The sequence below is a fragment of the Euphorbia lathyris genome, chromosome 2, assembly GCF_963576675.1.
Source record: "Euphorbia lathyris chromosome 2, ddEupLath1.1, whole genome shotgun sequence".
NCBI classification, from domain to species: domain Eukaryota; kingdom Viridiplantae; phylum Streptophyta; class Magnoliopsida; order Malpighiales; family Euphorbiaceae; genus Euphorbia; species Euphorbia lathyris.
In genome coordinates, this window is record NC_088911.1 from 5,472,191 (window position 1) to 5,490,013 (window position 17,823).

The window sequence follows — 17,823 nt, forward strand, 5'->3', positions numbered from 1 at the left end:
TTCTTTTTCTTTTGCTTAGACTGACTAGGCTCATGCTGTGTTCTAGCTGGTTCTTTCTCCCCCGTTTTGTCAGCATCGGGAGGAGGTGGAATTCTGAAAGCGTCGGTTAAGACCGCTTTGGTTAGTGTGGCGGACAATTCTTTGAGCTTATCAGCGCTTTCATTTACGCCGTCAAAAACAGCAACTCCATCATCGATGATATCTTGAGGTATACCGATGGTAGCTGAGCTGAGCATACTCAGTACATAAGCTTGAGATTTACCAATCCAGGTAATTATATCCGTCAAGGCAGCAAAGGCCTGATGAAATGTCTTCAGCAAAGCTGAGTCGTAATATTGGCGTTGGATGTTGCTGTGACGCATATGAGTGAAAGTCCATTGAGTAGTCAGCAGAATCTCATTTTGCTTCATTTGATCAGTATCCATCTCTTGCTTATTCAGGTTTAGCAGACGGATAGCTTCGCCGATTTGCTCCACTGAGCATTGAGAGTATGATGCAAGCTGGTTGTTGGTCTTGTTTTGCTCAGCATGAAGTTGTGCAAAAAGCATCTTTACTTCGGAAGAAGTTGCGTACTGATTATTCGCAGCTGACAATGTCTGGATCTGCCCTTGAATAGCATTGATGTGTTGAACCATTGTCAGATGAAGCTCAGCAAGCTTTGTTATTGAATCCTGCTTGGGCTGTTGTGCTTGGATGGAGACCATAACACTCAGCAAATCCTTGAGTCCCTTAACTTCATTTAGAAGTTGAGTAACTTGGGATAGCTATGTTGAGTCAGTGTTGGTTGACCCAGCAGTAGGTTCATCACGTGAAGGAAGATCGTTGAGTAAAGCCTGCACCGAGTGGATGATTTTTCTACCGGACTCGGTGGCATTCAAATAGCTGAGAGATTCTTCTTCAGGATGCCTAGTTGCCTCAGTATGACCGGTCGGTAGAGCAGTTAGGTTGATAGTGTGGTCAGTGACTGGAATTATGGTTTCATTCTGCACAGGATTTTCTAGTAAGGATGATTGATCGGCAGAAGTGTTGGTTGGAAGCTGAGTTTCAGTGCTGACAGGAGCTAGAGTTTCCTGAGGCAGCACAGTAATTGGAGCAGCATCTTCTTCGAGAACTTGCTCGGTTTGGATTTGAGGGTTAGAAGCATTCAAGTCGGCTTGTTCATATGAAGAAACAGATGCTTGCTTTTCAAGAGAAGCTGGTGGAGTAGAGGAAGTCGGTTTTCTGAAAAATCTCAGCTTTAGAGAAGAAGGATCTTTAGTCGGTTGTTGCACTGGTAGGTCAATGACAGTTCCCTGACTTGCCTTGACTAATCTTCTTCTTCGCGGAGGAGTGTCATCTTGGATAGACTCACCTGAATGAGAAGGAGAATTCTCTTCTTGATCAGCATTAGGCTGGTCAACTTGTTCAGCATGTTCTTCTTCAGCAGCACACTCAGTATGAGTTGGCTCAGCAGCTTCCTCATCACTTGCTGTCTCTTCAATGTCATCCTGACCACTCTCTTCTTCATCATTGCCATCTAATTCTTCCTCAACTTGTGCAATGAACTGATCATCCAGTTGTACATCTTCCTCTTGATGTTCAGCATCAGTTCCTTGACAGCGTGAGAAGTGAGAATCACTTGGATTGATGAAGTCAGTGGGAACATCATCTATCGGGATCAGTGAAGAAGACTTCTTCTTCTTTAGTGGTTGCTCATCAGCATCAACCCTGTCCTCAGTATCAGGCTTAACTTGCCTAGGACGTTTCTCAGCTGACTTCAGCTTCTTTGCTGGAGACTCATCATCTTTGGAGAGGGTCTCAACAGCTTTTCTTTTGCGAGAAGCTGGAGCCTTAGTCCTTTTCCCTTTTTGGACAGTAGTCCCCTTAGTAGGCTGAACAACAGTTGTCTCGGCAGGCTGGACAGCAACAATTTTCCCTTTCTTAATGGGTTGATTGAAGTTGAGGGCAAAGAGAGAAGCAGCTGTGATCTCAGATCCATGAGTCCTCTCTTCGTCAGCAAGATCTACTTGATGGTCAATGAGGATCCTTGTGATGAGTGAACCCAGCCTGAGCGTACCAGTGCTCCTTTGGAAGCCAGCAATCAGAAAGATTGGCATGTTGATGGGCTTGTAAGTCAGCATGTGCCATATGAAGCACTGCTCAAAGTTTGTTGCTGAGGTTGTACAGTTGATCTTAGGGTAGATGTAGTAAGTCAGCAGATAATGAGCCATCTTTTGGTGCTGACCCATCGAAGTACTAGAGATTTCTCTAGAGTGGCCAGCAGGTTTACAGAAGGTGGCATCGTACCTCGTTCCTTCATGATCCCCAGATCTCCTCAGCTTCGTTCCCTCATTCTTTAGCTTTAACAGGTTGGCAAGGTAGGTAGGGTTTACGAAGATGGTTTTCTCCTTTACCACCGTTACCAGATAGTCTTGGTTATCGTCAGCAACACGGAGGTTGTGGTAGAACTCCCTTACTAGGTCAGGGTAGGTAGCATTCCTTATGGAGAACAGATCTGTCCATCCATTTGCTTAATCCATTCGCAAAAAGGTTGCTCGGTTTGTACAAATGCTTCAGAGACCCATCTTGAGGGCCCAACTTTCCATTCACGAACATTCTCAAAGACCTTAGAACAGGTCCTAACCTTAGCTGGGTTTCCCTTAGCGGACGAAGCTTGGCCAGCTTTGCCTTTGCTGGGTGTAGTGGGATGCCTAGATGGTTCATCGGAGCTGGACTTAGAGTGGCCAGCACCGAAGATGTTCATGGAGATCTTTGTCATTTTTAGAGAAGGATTTGAGTTCATGAGAGTTTTTAGAGAGAGAATTCTTAAGCCAGGGAATTCGGTAAGTGAAAAGAAATAAAAATGGGGATTTACCCATTATTTATAGCGGTGAAGTGTGGATCTTATCGAATCCATGTGTCATTTTTGCCTCGGGATTGTTAACCGACAATGATCCTAGCATTTATGACACATTCGGCGCATACGTCATCCTAGGTGGCTATTCGCGTGCTCTAAGCATTAAGTGCAACGGCTTCATTTACTCAGTTTGAGAATTCTAAACGTTAGATATTCTGAGTAGTCAGTTTTATGTTGCTCAGTTTTTGATATTTAGTCATTTAGCAATTAACACTCAGCATACATATTTCACTCAGCAGGTAATAGCATAAATCACTCGGCATGTTTATTCACTCAGCATGAATGTATGTTAAGAATTGGAATTTTACTGAAGAGGATTAAACATACCAATGGCTTCTCTCAGTATGCTGAACTGCTCACGAGCCAGTGGCTTTGTGAAGATATCGGCAAGCTGCTCATCCGTTGGGACAAAGGTCAGCTTGATCTCACCTTTGAGTACATGGTCTCTAATGAAGTGATGTCGAATGCTGACATGCTTCATCCTGCTGTGCTGGATTGGATTCTTTGATAGATCAATTGCACTTTTGTTGTCACATCTGACTTTAATTGTCTTTGTTTGAACACCATAGTCTTCCAGCTGTTGCTTAATCCATAGGACTTGAGCAACACAGTGGCCAGCAGCAATGTACTTAGCTTCAGTGGTAGACAAGGCTACTGACACTTGCTTCTTGCTGAACTAGGATACAAGACAGCTCCCTAAGAAGTGACATCCTCTAGAGGTGCTTTTTCGTTCAAGCTTGTCCCGTCCATAGTCAGCGTCAGTGTATCCAACGAGTGTAAAATCATGAGTGTTGGGATACCATAAACCTGCGTTCACTGAGCTTTGCAAGTATCTAATGATTCTCGATATAATTTGCTGTCTACTGACTTACCATTCTCGTCAGCACATAGGACAGTGTCAGTGCCCATAGGAGTGGATATTGGCTTGCAATTTTCAAGTTCATATTTCTTCAATATCTCCTTGGCATATTTAGCTTGACTGATGAAGATGCCATTTTTGCCTTGTTTAATTTGAAGTCCAAGGAAGAAGTTGAGTTCTCCCATCATTGACATTTCAAACTCAGTTTGCATTTGATTGCTAAAGTCCTTGCACATTGACTCGTTAGTTGCACCAAATATAATATCATCAACATAGATTTGAGCCAGCAGGGTATCTTTACCCTTTCTCTTAATGAATAAGGTTGTATCAGCTTTGCCCCTGACATAGTTTCTAGTCAGCAGGAAACTGGTCAGCCTCTCATACCAAGCATGTGGTGCTTGCTTGAGGCCGTATAGAGCCTTTTTGAGTTTATAAACGTGGTTTGGGAATTTAGGATCCTCAAACCCTGGAGGTTGATTAACATAAACTTCCTCGTTTATAACTCCATTAAGGAATGCACTCTTAACATCCATTTGAAACAGTTTAAAATTCATGTAAGATGCATATGCACATCAAATTCTTATAGCTTCTAGCCTTGCCACTGGGGCAAAGGTCTCACCGTAGTCAATACCTTCTTGCTGACTGTAGCCCTGAGCTACAAGTCTTGCCTTGTTCCTGACTACATTCCCTTGTTCATCCAGCTTGTTGCGGAAGACCCATCTTGTTCCAATGGTCTTCTGAGTCCTTGGATGTGGCACCAACTCCCATACATCATTTCTCCGGAATTGATCAAGTTCCTCTTGCATTGCACTCATCCAGAATTCATCCGGCTCATCTTCAGCGAAATTCTTTGGTTCCTGAACTGAGACGAAGGCTACATTGCTGAGGTACCTCCTGAGTTGATTCCTTGTCATCAGGGTATTCTCAGCGGCATCAAGAATAGCACTCTCTGAGTGCCCTCTTGGTATTCTTATCTCCTTTGGTAGATTTATGTCTTGTGCTGTCTGTGTTTCAACAATCTCTGCAGGTGTAGATTGGTCAGTGAAAACAATTTGAGGTTCACTTTTACCTTTGGTCAGCCCTTGAGGGAATGACTCAGCGGCTGTATCTTGATCAGCAGGTACTGAGTGTGGATCATCCTCGGTCAGCGCCAGATATCTTCCTGCAGGGTTAGTTTCATCGAACTCAACATGTACTGACTCTTATAAAACTTGAGTTCGTTTATTGAAAACTCTGTATGCTTTGCTGTTTGTTGAGTAGCCTAAAAAGATAGCTTCATCAGCTTTTGAGTCAAACTTAGCTAGGCTATCTTTGGTGTTTAAAATAAAACATTTATAGCCAAAGGCACGAAAGTATCCAATGTTGGGCTTTCGTCCTTTCCAAAGTTCGTAGGGGGTTTTCTTTAGTATAGGTCTAACAAGAGCCCTATTAAGAATATAGCACGCTGTGTTAACAGCTTCTCCCCAAAAGTACTTTGGAAGCCTATGCTCACTCAGCATTGTCCTGGCTATTTCAACCAGTGTTCTGTTTTTCCTTTCAACAACCCCATTTTGTTGAGGCGTTCTAGGAGCAGAAAAGTTATGGTCAATGCCGATGGCTTCACAGAATTCAACAAACTATTGGTTTTTGAATTCTCCACCATTATCACTTCGGATGTGAGCCAGTTTTAGGTCTTTATCATTTTCAAGTTTTCTAACCAAATTTGAAAATGTCTCAAAGGTCTCATCCTTGCTACTCAGCAAGATGACCCAAGTGTACCGAGAGAAGTCATCTACAATGACCAAGGAAAATCTTCTTCCACCCAGACTCAGCGGCTGGATTGGACCGAAGAGATCCAAGTGTAGTAATTCTAACGGACGCTTAGTTGAGACAATGTTTTTACTATGAAAAGATTGTTTGGTTTGTTTTCCAGCTTGACAAGCGTGGCATAGTTGATCTTTTTCAAATTTAAGTTCTGGCAGTCCCTCAACCAATTGCTTTCTTGCTAATTTGGCCAGGAGGTCCATGCTTACATGACCAAGTCTCCTGTGCCATAGCCAGGAATTTTCTTCCTTTGAAACTAAGCATATAGTTTTTGAAAACTTTTTCTCTAAGTCTAGCATAAAGACATTATCAATCCGAGGGGCAGTTAAAATTAACTCATTTGTTTTTCCCTCGTATATTTTACATCCAGTAGCATCAAATATAACTTTTCTCCCATTGTCACATAGCTGAGTTACGCTGAGTAAGTTATATTTGAGTCCGCTGACTAGGGAGACAGACTCAATAGTAGGATTACCTCCAATGGTTCCTGACCCTACTATCTTACCCTTTTTGTTGTCTCCAAAACTTACGCTTCCTCCTCGTTTACGCTCAAACGTGATGAACTGAGTTTCATCACCAGTCATGTGCCTCGAGCATGCGCTGTCAATGTACCACATCTTTGACTTCTCAGCACACCTCAGGCTTACCTGCATTGTAACTAGTTACTTTTAGGTACCCAATTCTTTTTGGGTCCTTGCTTGTTAGGTTCAACAGGTAAAGCATCATATTTTATCTTATGGCGGCATACATGGACAGTATGGCCATTCTTTCCACAGAAGTCACAGCTGACATTCTGTTTAAGATATTTCACTGGCTGGTCAGCACCCCAATGTTGAGCGTGCCAGCACACCTTAGTGGTGTGTCCTTTCTTCCCACAGAAGTCACATTGGACATTCCGCTGAGGATTGCTTCTCTGCTGACCAGTACCTCGGTACTGAGTATTCAGAGGAATATTTCTTTTGTTTGGAAGCTTAAGTTGGTTCTGGATAGTTGTGACGTCCTTTCTCAGTTTCTTAGAATCTGATTGGACTTCAGAGACAAACTTATGCATGATCTCCATATTATCATGCAAAGTTGAGTTGTCCTGAAGAAGGAATCTGAGGTCACTCAGCTTGAGCTCTTCAACTTCATCACAGCGCCTGCTGAGTGCTCTAACTTTCTTATTACACTTTTTGACAAGTGTGTAGAGGTCACTCAGGGCATTAACCATTTCGTCTCTGAGTTGGGCAAGTGATATTACCTCATTTGATTGCTCTTCATCATTAGATGCAATGGAAGGGTCAGCATGTTCAGAGACGCATGGCTCAGTAAGTTCGTCAGCCATGAAGCAGATCTTTGTTGACTCAGTGGCATCAGCTTCTGATGATGAAGACTCATCACTGTCGCTCCATATTGCCACCATTGCCTTTTGTCGTTCTTTCTATCTTTCCTCAGCTTTGGGCAACTGGACTTGATATGGCCAGTTTGATGACATTCAAAGCATGTTATGGGCTTTGAGCTGTCTTTCTTGTATTTGCTGTCGCTAGACTCAGCATTATACTTATCAAACTTCTTGTAAGACTGCTTAGAATATTTGTCATTCTTTCTGAACAGTCTTTTCATCCTCCTGGTGAACATGGCCATCTCCTCATCGTCTGCTGAGGTCCCATCAGTGGAGTCAGCTTTCATGACAAGAGACTTTTGCTTCTTGTCCTCAGACTTTTCCTTCACCTCGAAGTTCTTCATAGATATCTCATGGGTCAGCAGTGAGCCGATGAGTTCATCATATTTGTAGGTGGTTAAGTCTTGAGCTTCCTCGACAGCAGTCTTCTTTGCTTGCCAGTTTTTAGGAAGACTTCTTAGAATCTTCTTGACTTGTTCTTCCTCAGTAAAGATTTTCCCAAGTCTCTTGAGCTCATTGATGATGTTTGTAAATCTTGCATTCATGTCAGAGATTTCTTCACCATCGTTCATTTCGAACAGCTCGTATAGTCTCATCTGCTGGTTCACCTTGGATTCCTTTACTTTGTTGGTTCCTTCGTAGGTGACCTCCAGCTTCTTCCAGATCTCTTGCGCCGACTCACAACCTGAGATTTTATTATATTCTGCAGCATCGAGCGCACAGTGAAGCATGTTAATAGCCGAAGCGTGATTTTGTAGCTTCTTGAGATCATCCTCTGTCCATTTGGCCTCAGCTTTAACAACTGTTTGGCCAGCCACAACTTCGACAGGTACAAACGGGCCTTGGACTATGGATAGCCATGCACTCATGTTTGTAGCCTGAATGAAATTTTTCATCCTATTCTTCCAGAAGGTATAGTTAGACCCAAAGAATAGGGGAGGCCAAGTAATGGACAGCCCCTCATGTAAGATCTGAGTTGTCTAATTTCCTGGGAGAAACCGAGTGCTGTTTTCAAACATAGTGGGGATCAGCTCAAGGTAGTTAAACCTTTAACAGTGAGCTTTTAAGCTCTGATACCACTTGTTGGTCCCTTATAACGTTACAAGTATAGTTCCAAGGGGGGGGGGGGGGTTAGGAACTATTTAAACTTTTTGCCGTTAAGTCTGACTTCTTTTTCTATGAAACGATTTGGACAGTGCGCTGAGTGAATTAAGAAACTAGCTTAGTCAACTGGTGACTAAGTCAGCTTCTTTCATTGAGTCGGGAGATAGCACTTAGAGTCTATTCCTGAACTCAGATACTCAGTATGCACAACTCAGTGTGACCTCTTTACTAGATCAGTTTTGTTTTAAGCAAGCAATTTATATATTAAGGAGTTTAAGGTTAGAAAGATGTTACTCAGCAGATTTATCCAGGTTCGGCCTCTAAGCCTACGTCCTGTCCCCGGAATACGTTCCGAGCTTTCGAATCCTCTACTGAGCTCTTTAAAGGTAGAGCCTCAAACCTTTTACAACTTAGAAACTGAGTATGACAAGAGTACCTTCATCTATACCTCTACTCAATCCTAATCTCACGCTGAGTACTATAACCAAGTACTCAGCCTCTCCTTTCTAATCTCTAGAAATGATAAGTGTTTGTCCTAAACAACAATTGCTAAGACACTTTAGACGATTGAATAATCACTCTAGACTTTTACACAAAAGATATGAAATTTAGTGTAAGATTGCTTTGCTTTTTCTTACAGAACTTTGCGTAGAATTTTGGTCAGCGTAATGGCTTGATCAAGTTCTGTTGTAGAATGAAGCAACTGAAGGGCTCTATTTATAGAGACATCTGAGGCATCGGTCATTTCGAATTTCGAAATAACCGTTGGAGGGAAACGGCTTCCTTTCGTTGTCACCCAGTCTTGCTCAGAGCTCTCGGCCAATCAGATTTGAGTATCTTGTGTCCTCGGTCAGCTTTTGGTCAGCTCGGCAGAATGTCTCTCCATTTATGGTAAGGTCAACTAGACAGCATTCTGTGTCTTCTGAACTTTACCCAAAGTGGAAACACTTTGTCTGGAAGTTGTTCTTGCTCAGCTGCTGTCTTGTACTCTTTGTCGAATCAACTCAGCAGCTTCATTTCGAAGTTGTTGAACGAAGGTCTTCTCGATCCTTCTTCCGTTGAGCTGCGTTTTGTACATAACGACAGCGTTTTGACATATGCGGGCCGAGTTGCTTTAAACTGTTTGACTTGGGCTTTTCACTTCCGTATTGGGCCTTGGGCCTTTTAATCTTTGTGTCTTATAAACAATTTAACTCAACATTGAACAAACACATTAGTAGAATAAATCAAAGCATTTAAACTTAGTGTGTTTAGAATATATTTAATTTTACTTAAACAATTTTGTCAAATCAAAATCATGTGGAAAGGTGTTTCAACAGTTTGAAATACTTAGAAAACCCCACATATTGAATGTTTGTGAGAGTGGTAAGTTTGTAAAACCATCCAATATAGATGTTGTCGAGTCAGTTTGTCTTGTTTGAGCAGTCCGGCCTCCCTAGAAGAGCATGATTTCTCTCTTAGGGAAGCATTGGATCTCGACTCTTAAAGTCGACAGTCTCGACCTTCAGACTAGGGGGCTATAGGCCCTTCTTAGGGACAGTCGATCCACGGGGTTGGGGTCATCGACCCTTTAGCTGGAAGGGGCCGCCTAGATACATTTAGGAGGATCTATCCATGGACTTTATGATGGGGCATCTTAAAATTTGGAGGGGAATAGACTTTGTATTTGTAGTTTTGGATCGGTTTTCAAAGATGGCATATTTCCTTCCTTATAAAAAAAATGAATAGTGTCGTTTCCATTCCAAATTTTTTCTTCAGTGAGGTAGTTTAGCTACATGGAGCTCTTAAAAGCATTGTTTCAGACAAAGATATTATGTTCCTTAGTCATTTTCGGTGTACCCTCTCAGAATTATTTGGCTCATCCTTAAAGTATAGTACCATTGTTCATCCTTAAACTGTTGGTTAGATAGAGGTTGTTGAGAAGCCCAAAATATACCTTAATTAGCATGTATAAATATGTCAATTTCATGCAAAAAATATATTAATTATATTATTTTGGAAAGATTTCACATTGGTATTTGTTTTTTGTGTGCAAGTTGTTAATTATTTGGAAAAATCCAAATAGAAGCAAAAATGGAGTAGAAATGAGTGAGAAATCAAGCTTTAGTGAAAATCACATACGAGAATCAGAAATCACGTTAGAGAATTGAAGCATATAAACAAAGGAGGAAAAGAAGAGTAGCGAATCACGACTGAGATTCGAAAATCTCGACCGCGATAGGCCTTGGAGCAGCCTTAATGTGCGCCTTCCTTCCTTCCCGCTTCCCTTGTCACATACGAGATTCTTGAATCTCTACAGGGATAGCAAGCTGTTTAAACACATTTTACATGTTTATTCTCCAAGCGACGCATCATTTCATCCGGATAGAGGCAATCTTTCATCAACGGAAACGTCTCTTCAGTGTACCTCTTGGATGATTATAAATAGAGGAAGAATTCAGAGTTCAAAGAGTTACACCAACTTATTATACAAAGTTACAAAAGTTACAAGTTGTACAAATAGTTAGAGATACAAGATACATATTTTATTATTTACATTAGAGTTTACTCAAGTTGAGTTTATACTTCGTAGATCGACCGAGAGGTGCTATTTCGAAGATTCAGCGAGAAGAACCATGATTGGGGGCGACCCACAGTCTGACAAGCCTATGAAGTTGAGTAAAGGATTGACAACCCGGAACTCATACCTAGTCAAATGCCATTCAAACTTCTTCTTCTCTGTTAACTTGAGATGTTTATAACTCAAACTAATAAATAACTTTTAATTCAATTCCATCTTTACTGTTGTTTTATTTTAAGTTTGATCTAGCGATACTCTTTAAGTAATTCTAACGGGTGTTTTCATTCAAAAGTATTTATAAAGAAATTTTGGTATTTTCTCATGCAAACTTCGTTGAACACTTAAGCAAATTCAGATTTATATTTGGTCATTACGATAGGTCGATTAATCGGATATAAACACCGAATTTGATTAAGGTTTTTAGTCTTAGGCTTAGAGAAAAGATTGATTACAGTTCAATTCCTTTCAATTGAGTAAATTGGTAATTTGTTATATCTTTTCTAAACAAATCAAAGTTATAAGTTGTGTTTTCGCCCAGTATAAATAAACCTTGAAATAAGCTTTAATCTAAATATAATTTCTATAAATTGTAATCTTAACTATAACCAAAATTAGAAGTAGAAACAATTTAAACCATTTAACGATTTTTCTATTAACCTCGAGAAAACGAATTTAATCAGAATAGTAATTTTTATCAAAACGTTCTCTGTGGGATCGATATCTTTTTTATTACTACAAGCGAAACCGTGCATTTGCGAAAATTGCACAACAGTTGTGAATGAAACCTTGGGGAACCTCTTGAGAAGCATCTATATAGATAAGATGAAGACTTAAGATTTTCTGTTTGTTCAGGGTGAGTTTGCTTACACTGGGGTGATACATTCGGCTATCGAACGACCATCTTTTGAGATTGTGTATACCAAGGTGTCAAGCCATGCGTTGGACCTTGCAAATATTCTTGCAAGAGCAAAGCCGAATGTCTCAGCAGAAAGGTTAACCTAAGAGATCTGACACATGCATGAGGAGTTCTAGAAGAAGATGGAGAATAAAAATGTTACGATGAAAGAAAAAGGGAACACCAAAAACTTACAATTGAAGTTTGGAATAAAGTGATGATCTATTTAAGAAAAGAAACGCTAGCGAGTACGGGAAGCAATAAGCTCAGACCTCAGATAGTATGTACGTTGCACAGTTCAGAAAAAGTTCAGGTCAAATGCCTATGTTTTAGAACTTATGAATTGGCTAGGGAAGACATCACCATCATTCAATGTGAAGGATCTCATTCCATACAAGGCACGTGAACCCCTCAACTATCCACCGAACAATATTAGGGTCCAAATTTTTTAGAGGGAGTGAATGACAATAACGTCTTCTATGAAGAGATCCGACAAAAAGGAGAGAAATGCAAAAGACCATACTCATACACTAGAAGAGTGGAGTTCTAAATAAATAAGGAGACATCAAATGCTTTGTTCACGAATGGGATCCCGACACTAGCACATTCCTTCACAAAGTTTCTCATGATATCATGGTCAATTCGTTGTTTACTTCTCCATAAAGTATTAAGTTTTTCTTGTATATACTTTTATCCTTGTTCGTATCATTTGATCCTTGGACGTTTGTTGCCTGGGGTTCTAGACCAACTCTATAAATATGTAAGTTTGAATCGTTTAAGAATAATCAATCTTATTATCAATCAAAACTTATCTTCGAAGGTTCAACATTTGTTTCGAAGAGTGAACTTCTCCGTGTCTTTCGGAATTTTCATCAATTCCTCCCAGGTTAGCTTGAAAATCTTTATTGATTGTAATTTGAAACGCTCTTTATTAGTTTTCAATTAAACCTTCAAACCTCTTTCTCTCAACGGTATCCATCCTTATCACCCTCTCTCTATCATTGACTAAACCTTCATGGACCTAAAATAAAATCAAAATGTCTTTTCTTATTTTTCTATTTGGGGTAAAGCTACCCCGTGAACTACATCATAAAATGTTATCTTTGTGTATCTTTTTTGTTTTCTCATCAAAAGAAACGTTTCATCACCATAATTTTCAATTCAAAAGTTTGAAACTACATTTCTCTTATTACTATATGTATTCAAATATTATAGAATGGCTTAATTTCATGGAATCTTTAAAATAATTTTCTAATTTGTTTACATTAAAAATATTAACTCATGGAATAGACTAAGAACAGGGCCGGCTCAGGACTATTTAAGGCCATAAGCGAGATATGAAATATAGGCCTTTTATATATTCATGTGATACAAAAAATTTAATATTTATCTAAAGTTACTTTAGCTTTTTGAGATGTAAAATCACTAATTAAATTTTTAAATTCAATGTCTTTAGTGTCTCATTTTTCTATAGATAATAAAGTTAATCCATGTTCTTGAGTAGTATATATAGCTATTTTTTTATTTTTTTATGTTGTTTAAAGTAAAAAAAAGAAAAAAAAAACATTGCAAGATTTTGATAAATGGTAAAATATGGAATTGATAGACATATAGTAAAATCTTCATAAATTAATACTCGATAAATTAATAACCTCTTTAAAATAATAATCTCTTCTGGTCCCGATTTAGGTCAGTTCAATGAATTAATACTCCATAAATTAATATCTCTATAAATTAATAAAGTTTTATGGTCCCAATATTATTAATTTAAAGAGATTTTACTGTTGTATTGGATTTGGATGGAAGAATAAATAATTAGCATCCTAATTCCATAATATATAATATATTATTATATTTTTCTAAATTCTATCTATAACAAACATATTAAATTGAGGCCCTCATTTGTTCGGGGCTCTAGGCGGTTGCCTTGACTGCTTTAAAGGCAAGCCGGCCCTGACTAAGAATAAAATAGTTATTTCTAGAGAATCCATATCCCACTGTTTGGTTCATTAGTTTTTTGATGGAATAACTATTCGTGGAATTTGCATTTCACAATTGGTGGAAGAGGGATTTCTAATTAAACCTAGAAATAGCTATTCCACAATTAATATTTTCTTTGATTTCAAAATTAACTCTCTCATATCTATTGATAATTTGTTTCACATTTCACGCAAAAAAAAAAAGATAAAAAAAACGTGAAAAACAGAAAAAAATATGAAAATGGTAAAAACGAGAAAATGTGAAAAATTATAAAAGTGAAATCGGTAAAAATGTAAAAATGATAAAAACAATGTGAAACGTGAAAAACATAAAAACTTAAAAATGGACAAAGCGTGAAAAAAGTGGAAATGTGAAAAACGGTAAAAACAATAAAAACGTGAAAAGCATAAAAAAAACAGTAAAAACGTACAAAATGTACTGTTTTTATTTTTTTCGCATTTTTCTATTTTATTGTTTTTTCTTAAATAATATAGATTAAATATTTGATTAATTTATAGTAATAATTAAAAATAAATAGAAAATTACACTTGAGGGGTAAAGTTGTCTTTCAAACAATAACATTAGTTATTTCATATAATCTTATTCCATCAACTAAACATAGGAATAATTATTTCTAATGAATACCTCTCTTATTATAATGATTATTCTATTCCATTTCGTGAACCAAACGACACCTTACAGTATTACTTAGATCATGTTTAGTTTACGTGTTGTTTGGTGTTGTTTACTGTTGGAAAAGCAGAGATTCCATGCTGTTGAAAAATGTTACTTTTCATGTATAAAAGGGAAACAATAGTTCCCTAACCAAATACCTAAGACTCTCCTTGTTAATATAAAAATGAAAACATGGAGAGAAAATTGAGTAAATAAGCACTCACCCAACATGTTCTCCAGTTGCTTCAGCATCACCTTTTTTCCCTCAAAACCCGAAAACCCTTAGTGCGAGTTTGTTTCCACGTTTCGGAACTACTTTTTACCTTTTAATTATAAACCGTAGATAAAAAGTGTTTGGTAAGATTTCGAAATAGCTAACAATTGTCTATTATCTATCGATAACAGTTAACAGTTACAGTAAACCGGAATAGTGAACCAAATGGACCCTTAATTTCATGGAATCAAACTTTTAATTTGTTTAGTTTGTTTACTTATTCCATTATTATTTTTACCTACTCTCTAGGTCTATAGGTATATCTTTCTTAGAATAGTGTTGACATCAATTCTCTCTCTCATTTCCTCTTATTTTATGGGATTTCTGAAATTAGATAAAAATGTCTTCTTCAACTACTATATTAAGTTAACACACCTTTTGTCTCTATCCATTGCTTCTTTTGTTTAATTTTCTAAACAATAATTAGGAATTATTCTTACACAAAACAGAATATATACATTTTTACAATAAGTTTGAAATTAACACAACATTTCTCTCCACTTTTCTTACTCTATTTTTTAAAAAAAAAAATTAGTTTCTTTAGCAAAGTGATTATAAAGTCTAAAAATGGGGACAACTGTAATTGAAAATGATATTAATTTAAGGGTTAATTACAAATAGATGTCATGTGAGTTTATAGATTTGCTGATAAGTATATGTGGTATTTTTGTTACAAACGCAACTATGTGGTTTGCAAAATTTTCATTTTTTGTTCATTTTGCCAAATTTTGCCGATAACAACCTCAAAATGAAAAAATTTAAGAGTTAAATGATATTTTAAGCGACTTTAATTTTTCAACTTTTTTGTTTGAGGTCATTTAGGTGTTGTTTTTTTTTATGAGAGAGAAAGTTAATGTTTAGAAAGGGATAATCCAAAAATGATGATTTTGAAAAATAAAAAATGTGGTTCCATAGTAAATATGATATTAAACAACTTTAATTCTTGAAAATTTTCATTTTGAGATCGTTATCGGTCAAATTTGGCAACGTCAATAAAAAATGAAAATTTTGCAAACCACAGAATACCACATATACCCATCTATAAATCCATGAAACCACAAGGCATCTATTTGTAATTAACCCTTAATTTAATTATTCATTAAGAAATGCATCACTTGTTAATTATAACAAAGCTTAATACATCATTTATCCTGTAAACTAGTCCAAAAAGCTTGATTGACCGCTTGAATTTTCAAAGTGTCTCGATAGTTTTCTGAACTTGCATAAAATGTCCAGTTAGTCCTATAAATTTTTGTAAAATGTAGTCAATTAATTACTCAGTTACAAAAAGTAAGTTAAATGTGGGAGATGTATTGCACGCATCTTAAAAAATGTAAAACGGCCAAGGCCGGGAGCATTCTAATATTAGAGAAGACAAGTTTCACGGTTGAGCAAGCAATAACTTTATTTTTAATCTATTTTGTGAATTATGCAATAACATTCTAAGGCGCGTGCAACATACTTTTCGCCTGCAACTTACTTTTTTGCAACCGAGTGATTATTTGAATATATTTTATGTAAGTTTAGAGGACTAACTGAACATTTTATACAAGTTCATGGGTTATCGAAACACTTTGAAGTTCATAACTTTTAAATCGAATTACACCAAAAACTCGCACATATACATATTTTATAACCTCAAAACTCTAAGGCCCCATTTGTTTTACCTACTGTTTGTTGTTGCTGTTTGCTGTTGCAAAACCCGCTTTTTCAAAAAGCATGGATTCTCTGTTTTTGTAAAATGCTACTTTTGGAAAGGAAAATAGGGGGTCACTAACCAAACACCTAAAACTCTCATTTTTAAAGTGAAAAGATAAATAGAAACATGAAAATGAGCAACCAAACATCCCCTGAAACTCTGCAGCTTAAATAAGTAAGTAAAAAATTCTTGCTTGTAGGGACTTAAAAATATAATAATTTTCCAACTAAAATTCAGTTTAGAGAGTAACTATTCATATACTATTCTAATTCGAAAAACTAAAATAAATAAAATTCTAGATATACCTTAATAAGTTAGACCGGGTAGATGCGGACGTGTCAGAGAATTATATTATTCTCGAATTATGAATAAAATTGTACCTACTGACTTCTAAGTATGAAATTATTGTGAAGAATAAATAGATCGTAAAATTTTAAAGGATTTGATTATCAAAATGATACCGACTTTACAGAAATGATTGAAAAACAAACAAAATAAAATTGTACTGGAAATTTGAAAATTAAAACTAAGGAAATAGCTTAGAACTCTAAAAATGCTAAAGTCTATAGAGAATTTGCTAGAGTTCTATTTGAGTGTACGTTGAATTGTCATATTTTTATCGTTACTTCTTCCTTTTATAGATAATGGGAGTAACTTTGTACTTCCTTCCAATAAGTCATGTTTTCCATCTTCAGGTCATGTCTTGAGCAACTGCTCCACCATCTGGTCCCCATGATCTACATGATGGATTAATTCTAATATTTTCCAACTTTTCTACTTTTAAATTGACTACAGAATACACTTTAAAATATTAAATGACTTCCTGACTCCCCTTAGGCTTACCTCAGATCTTCCATGAGGTTCACTCTAGAAAATAGGTTTCCCACGAGGTTTACCTCAAGTATCTCTTAAGATTCACTCTAGAAAGTAGGTTTCCTTTAAGGTTCAATCTAGAAAGTAGGTTTCCCTTGTGGTTCATTCTAGCAAGTATGTTTCTCTTGAGGTCCACTCTAGGAAAATAGTTCTCCATTGAGGTTCACTCTAGAAAAACAGATCTCCTCTGAGAATAACTCTAGAGAAATAGGTTTTCCCTGAGTTTCACTCTAGGAAGTTTCCCCTAAGTTTCCCTCAATATGTTTTCAAGGTGTTTCCCTTGGTCTCCCTAACTGATTGGTTTAGGGAGAAGACAATAAGAACGTTTTCCAGAGGGCATGTACTCTATCATTGGTTGTCTGAGCTTTCCATTCACACTCCTTAAGCCAACGATAGTATTCTTTTAGATCATCAATCCTTGCTAGAGTGACTGAGGAAGCCATTTCTTCTATTCTAGGATTTATATTCTTTGGTTTGGAAGAGGAAGGTTTTCATTTAGGAGCCATGAGAGTAAAAAAAAGAACTAGATAAACAACTTGATTTTTTTTTTGGAAAACTCATAAGAATAGAAGATATTTGTTGCAGAAGAAGAACTTGTAAATTGAGAAGCGGAGAAATGAAATCTCACCTAACCCACACCTTTTATAATGTTGCAAGAGCAACGTTTCACATTCACAAAACCTTATTGGGGGGCATGTGTCGCATTTTCATTATAGCAAATACCTCGAAAGAGTGAAACAACGTGCTGCATTGGGAACAACAAAACACGTGCACTATCCTTAAAATGGTAGGTTCAACTTATGGGAGCGTTTCTGTACATAAGT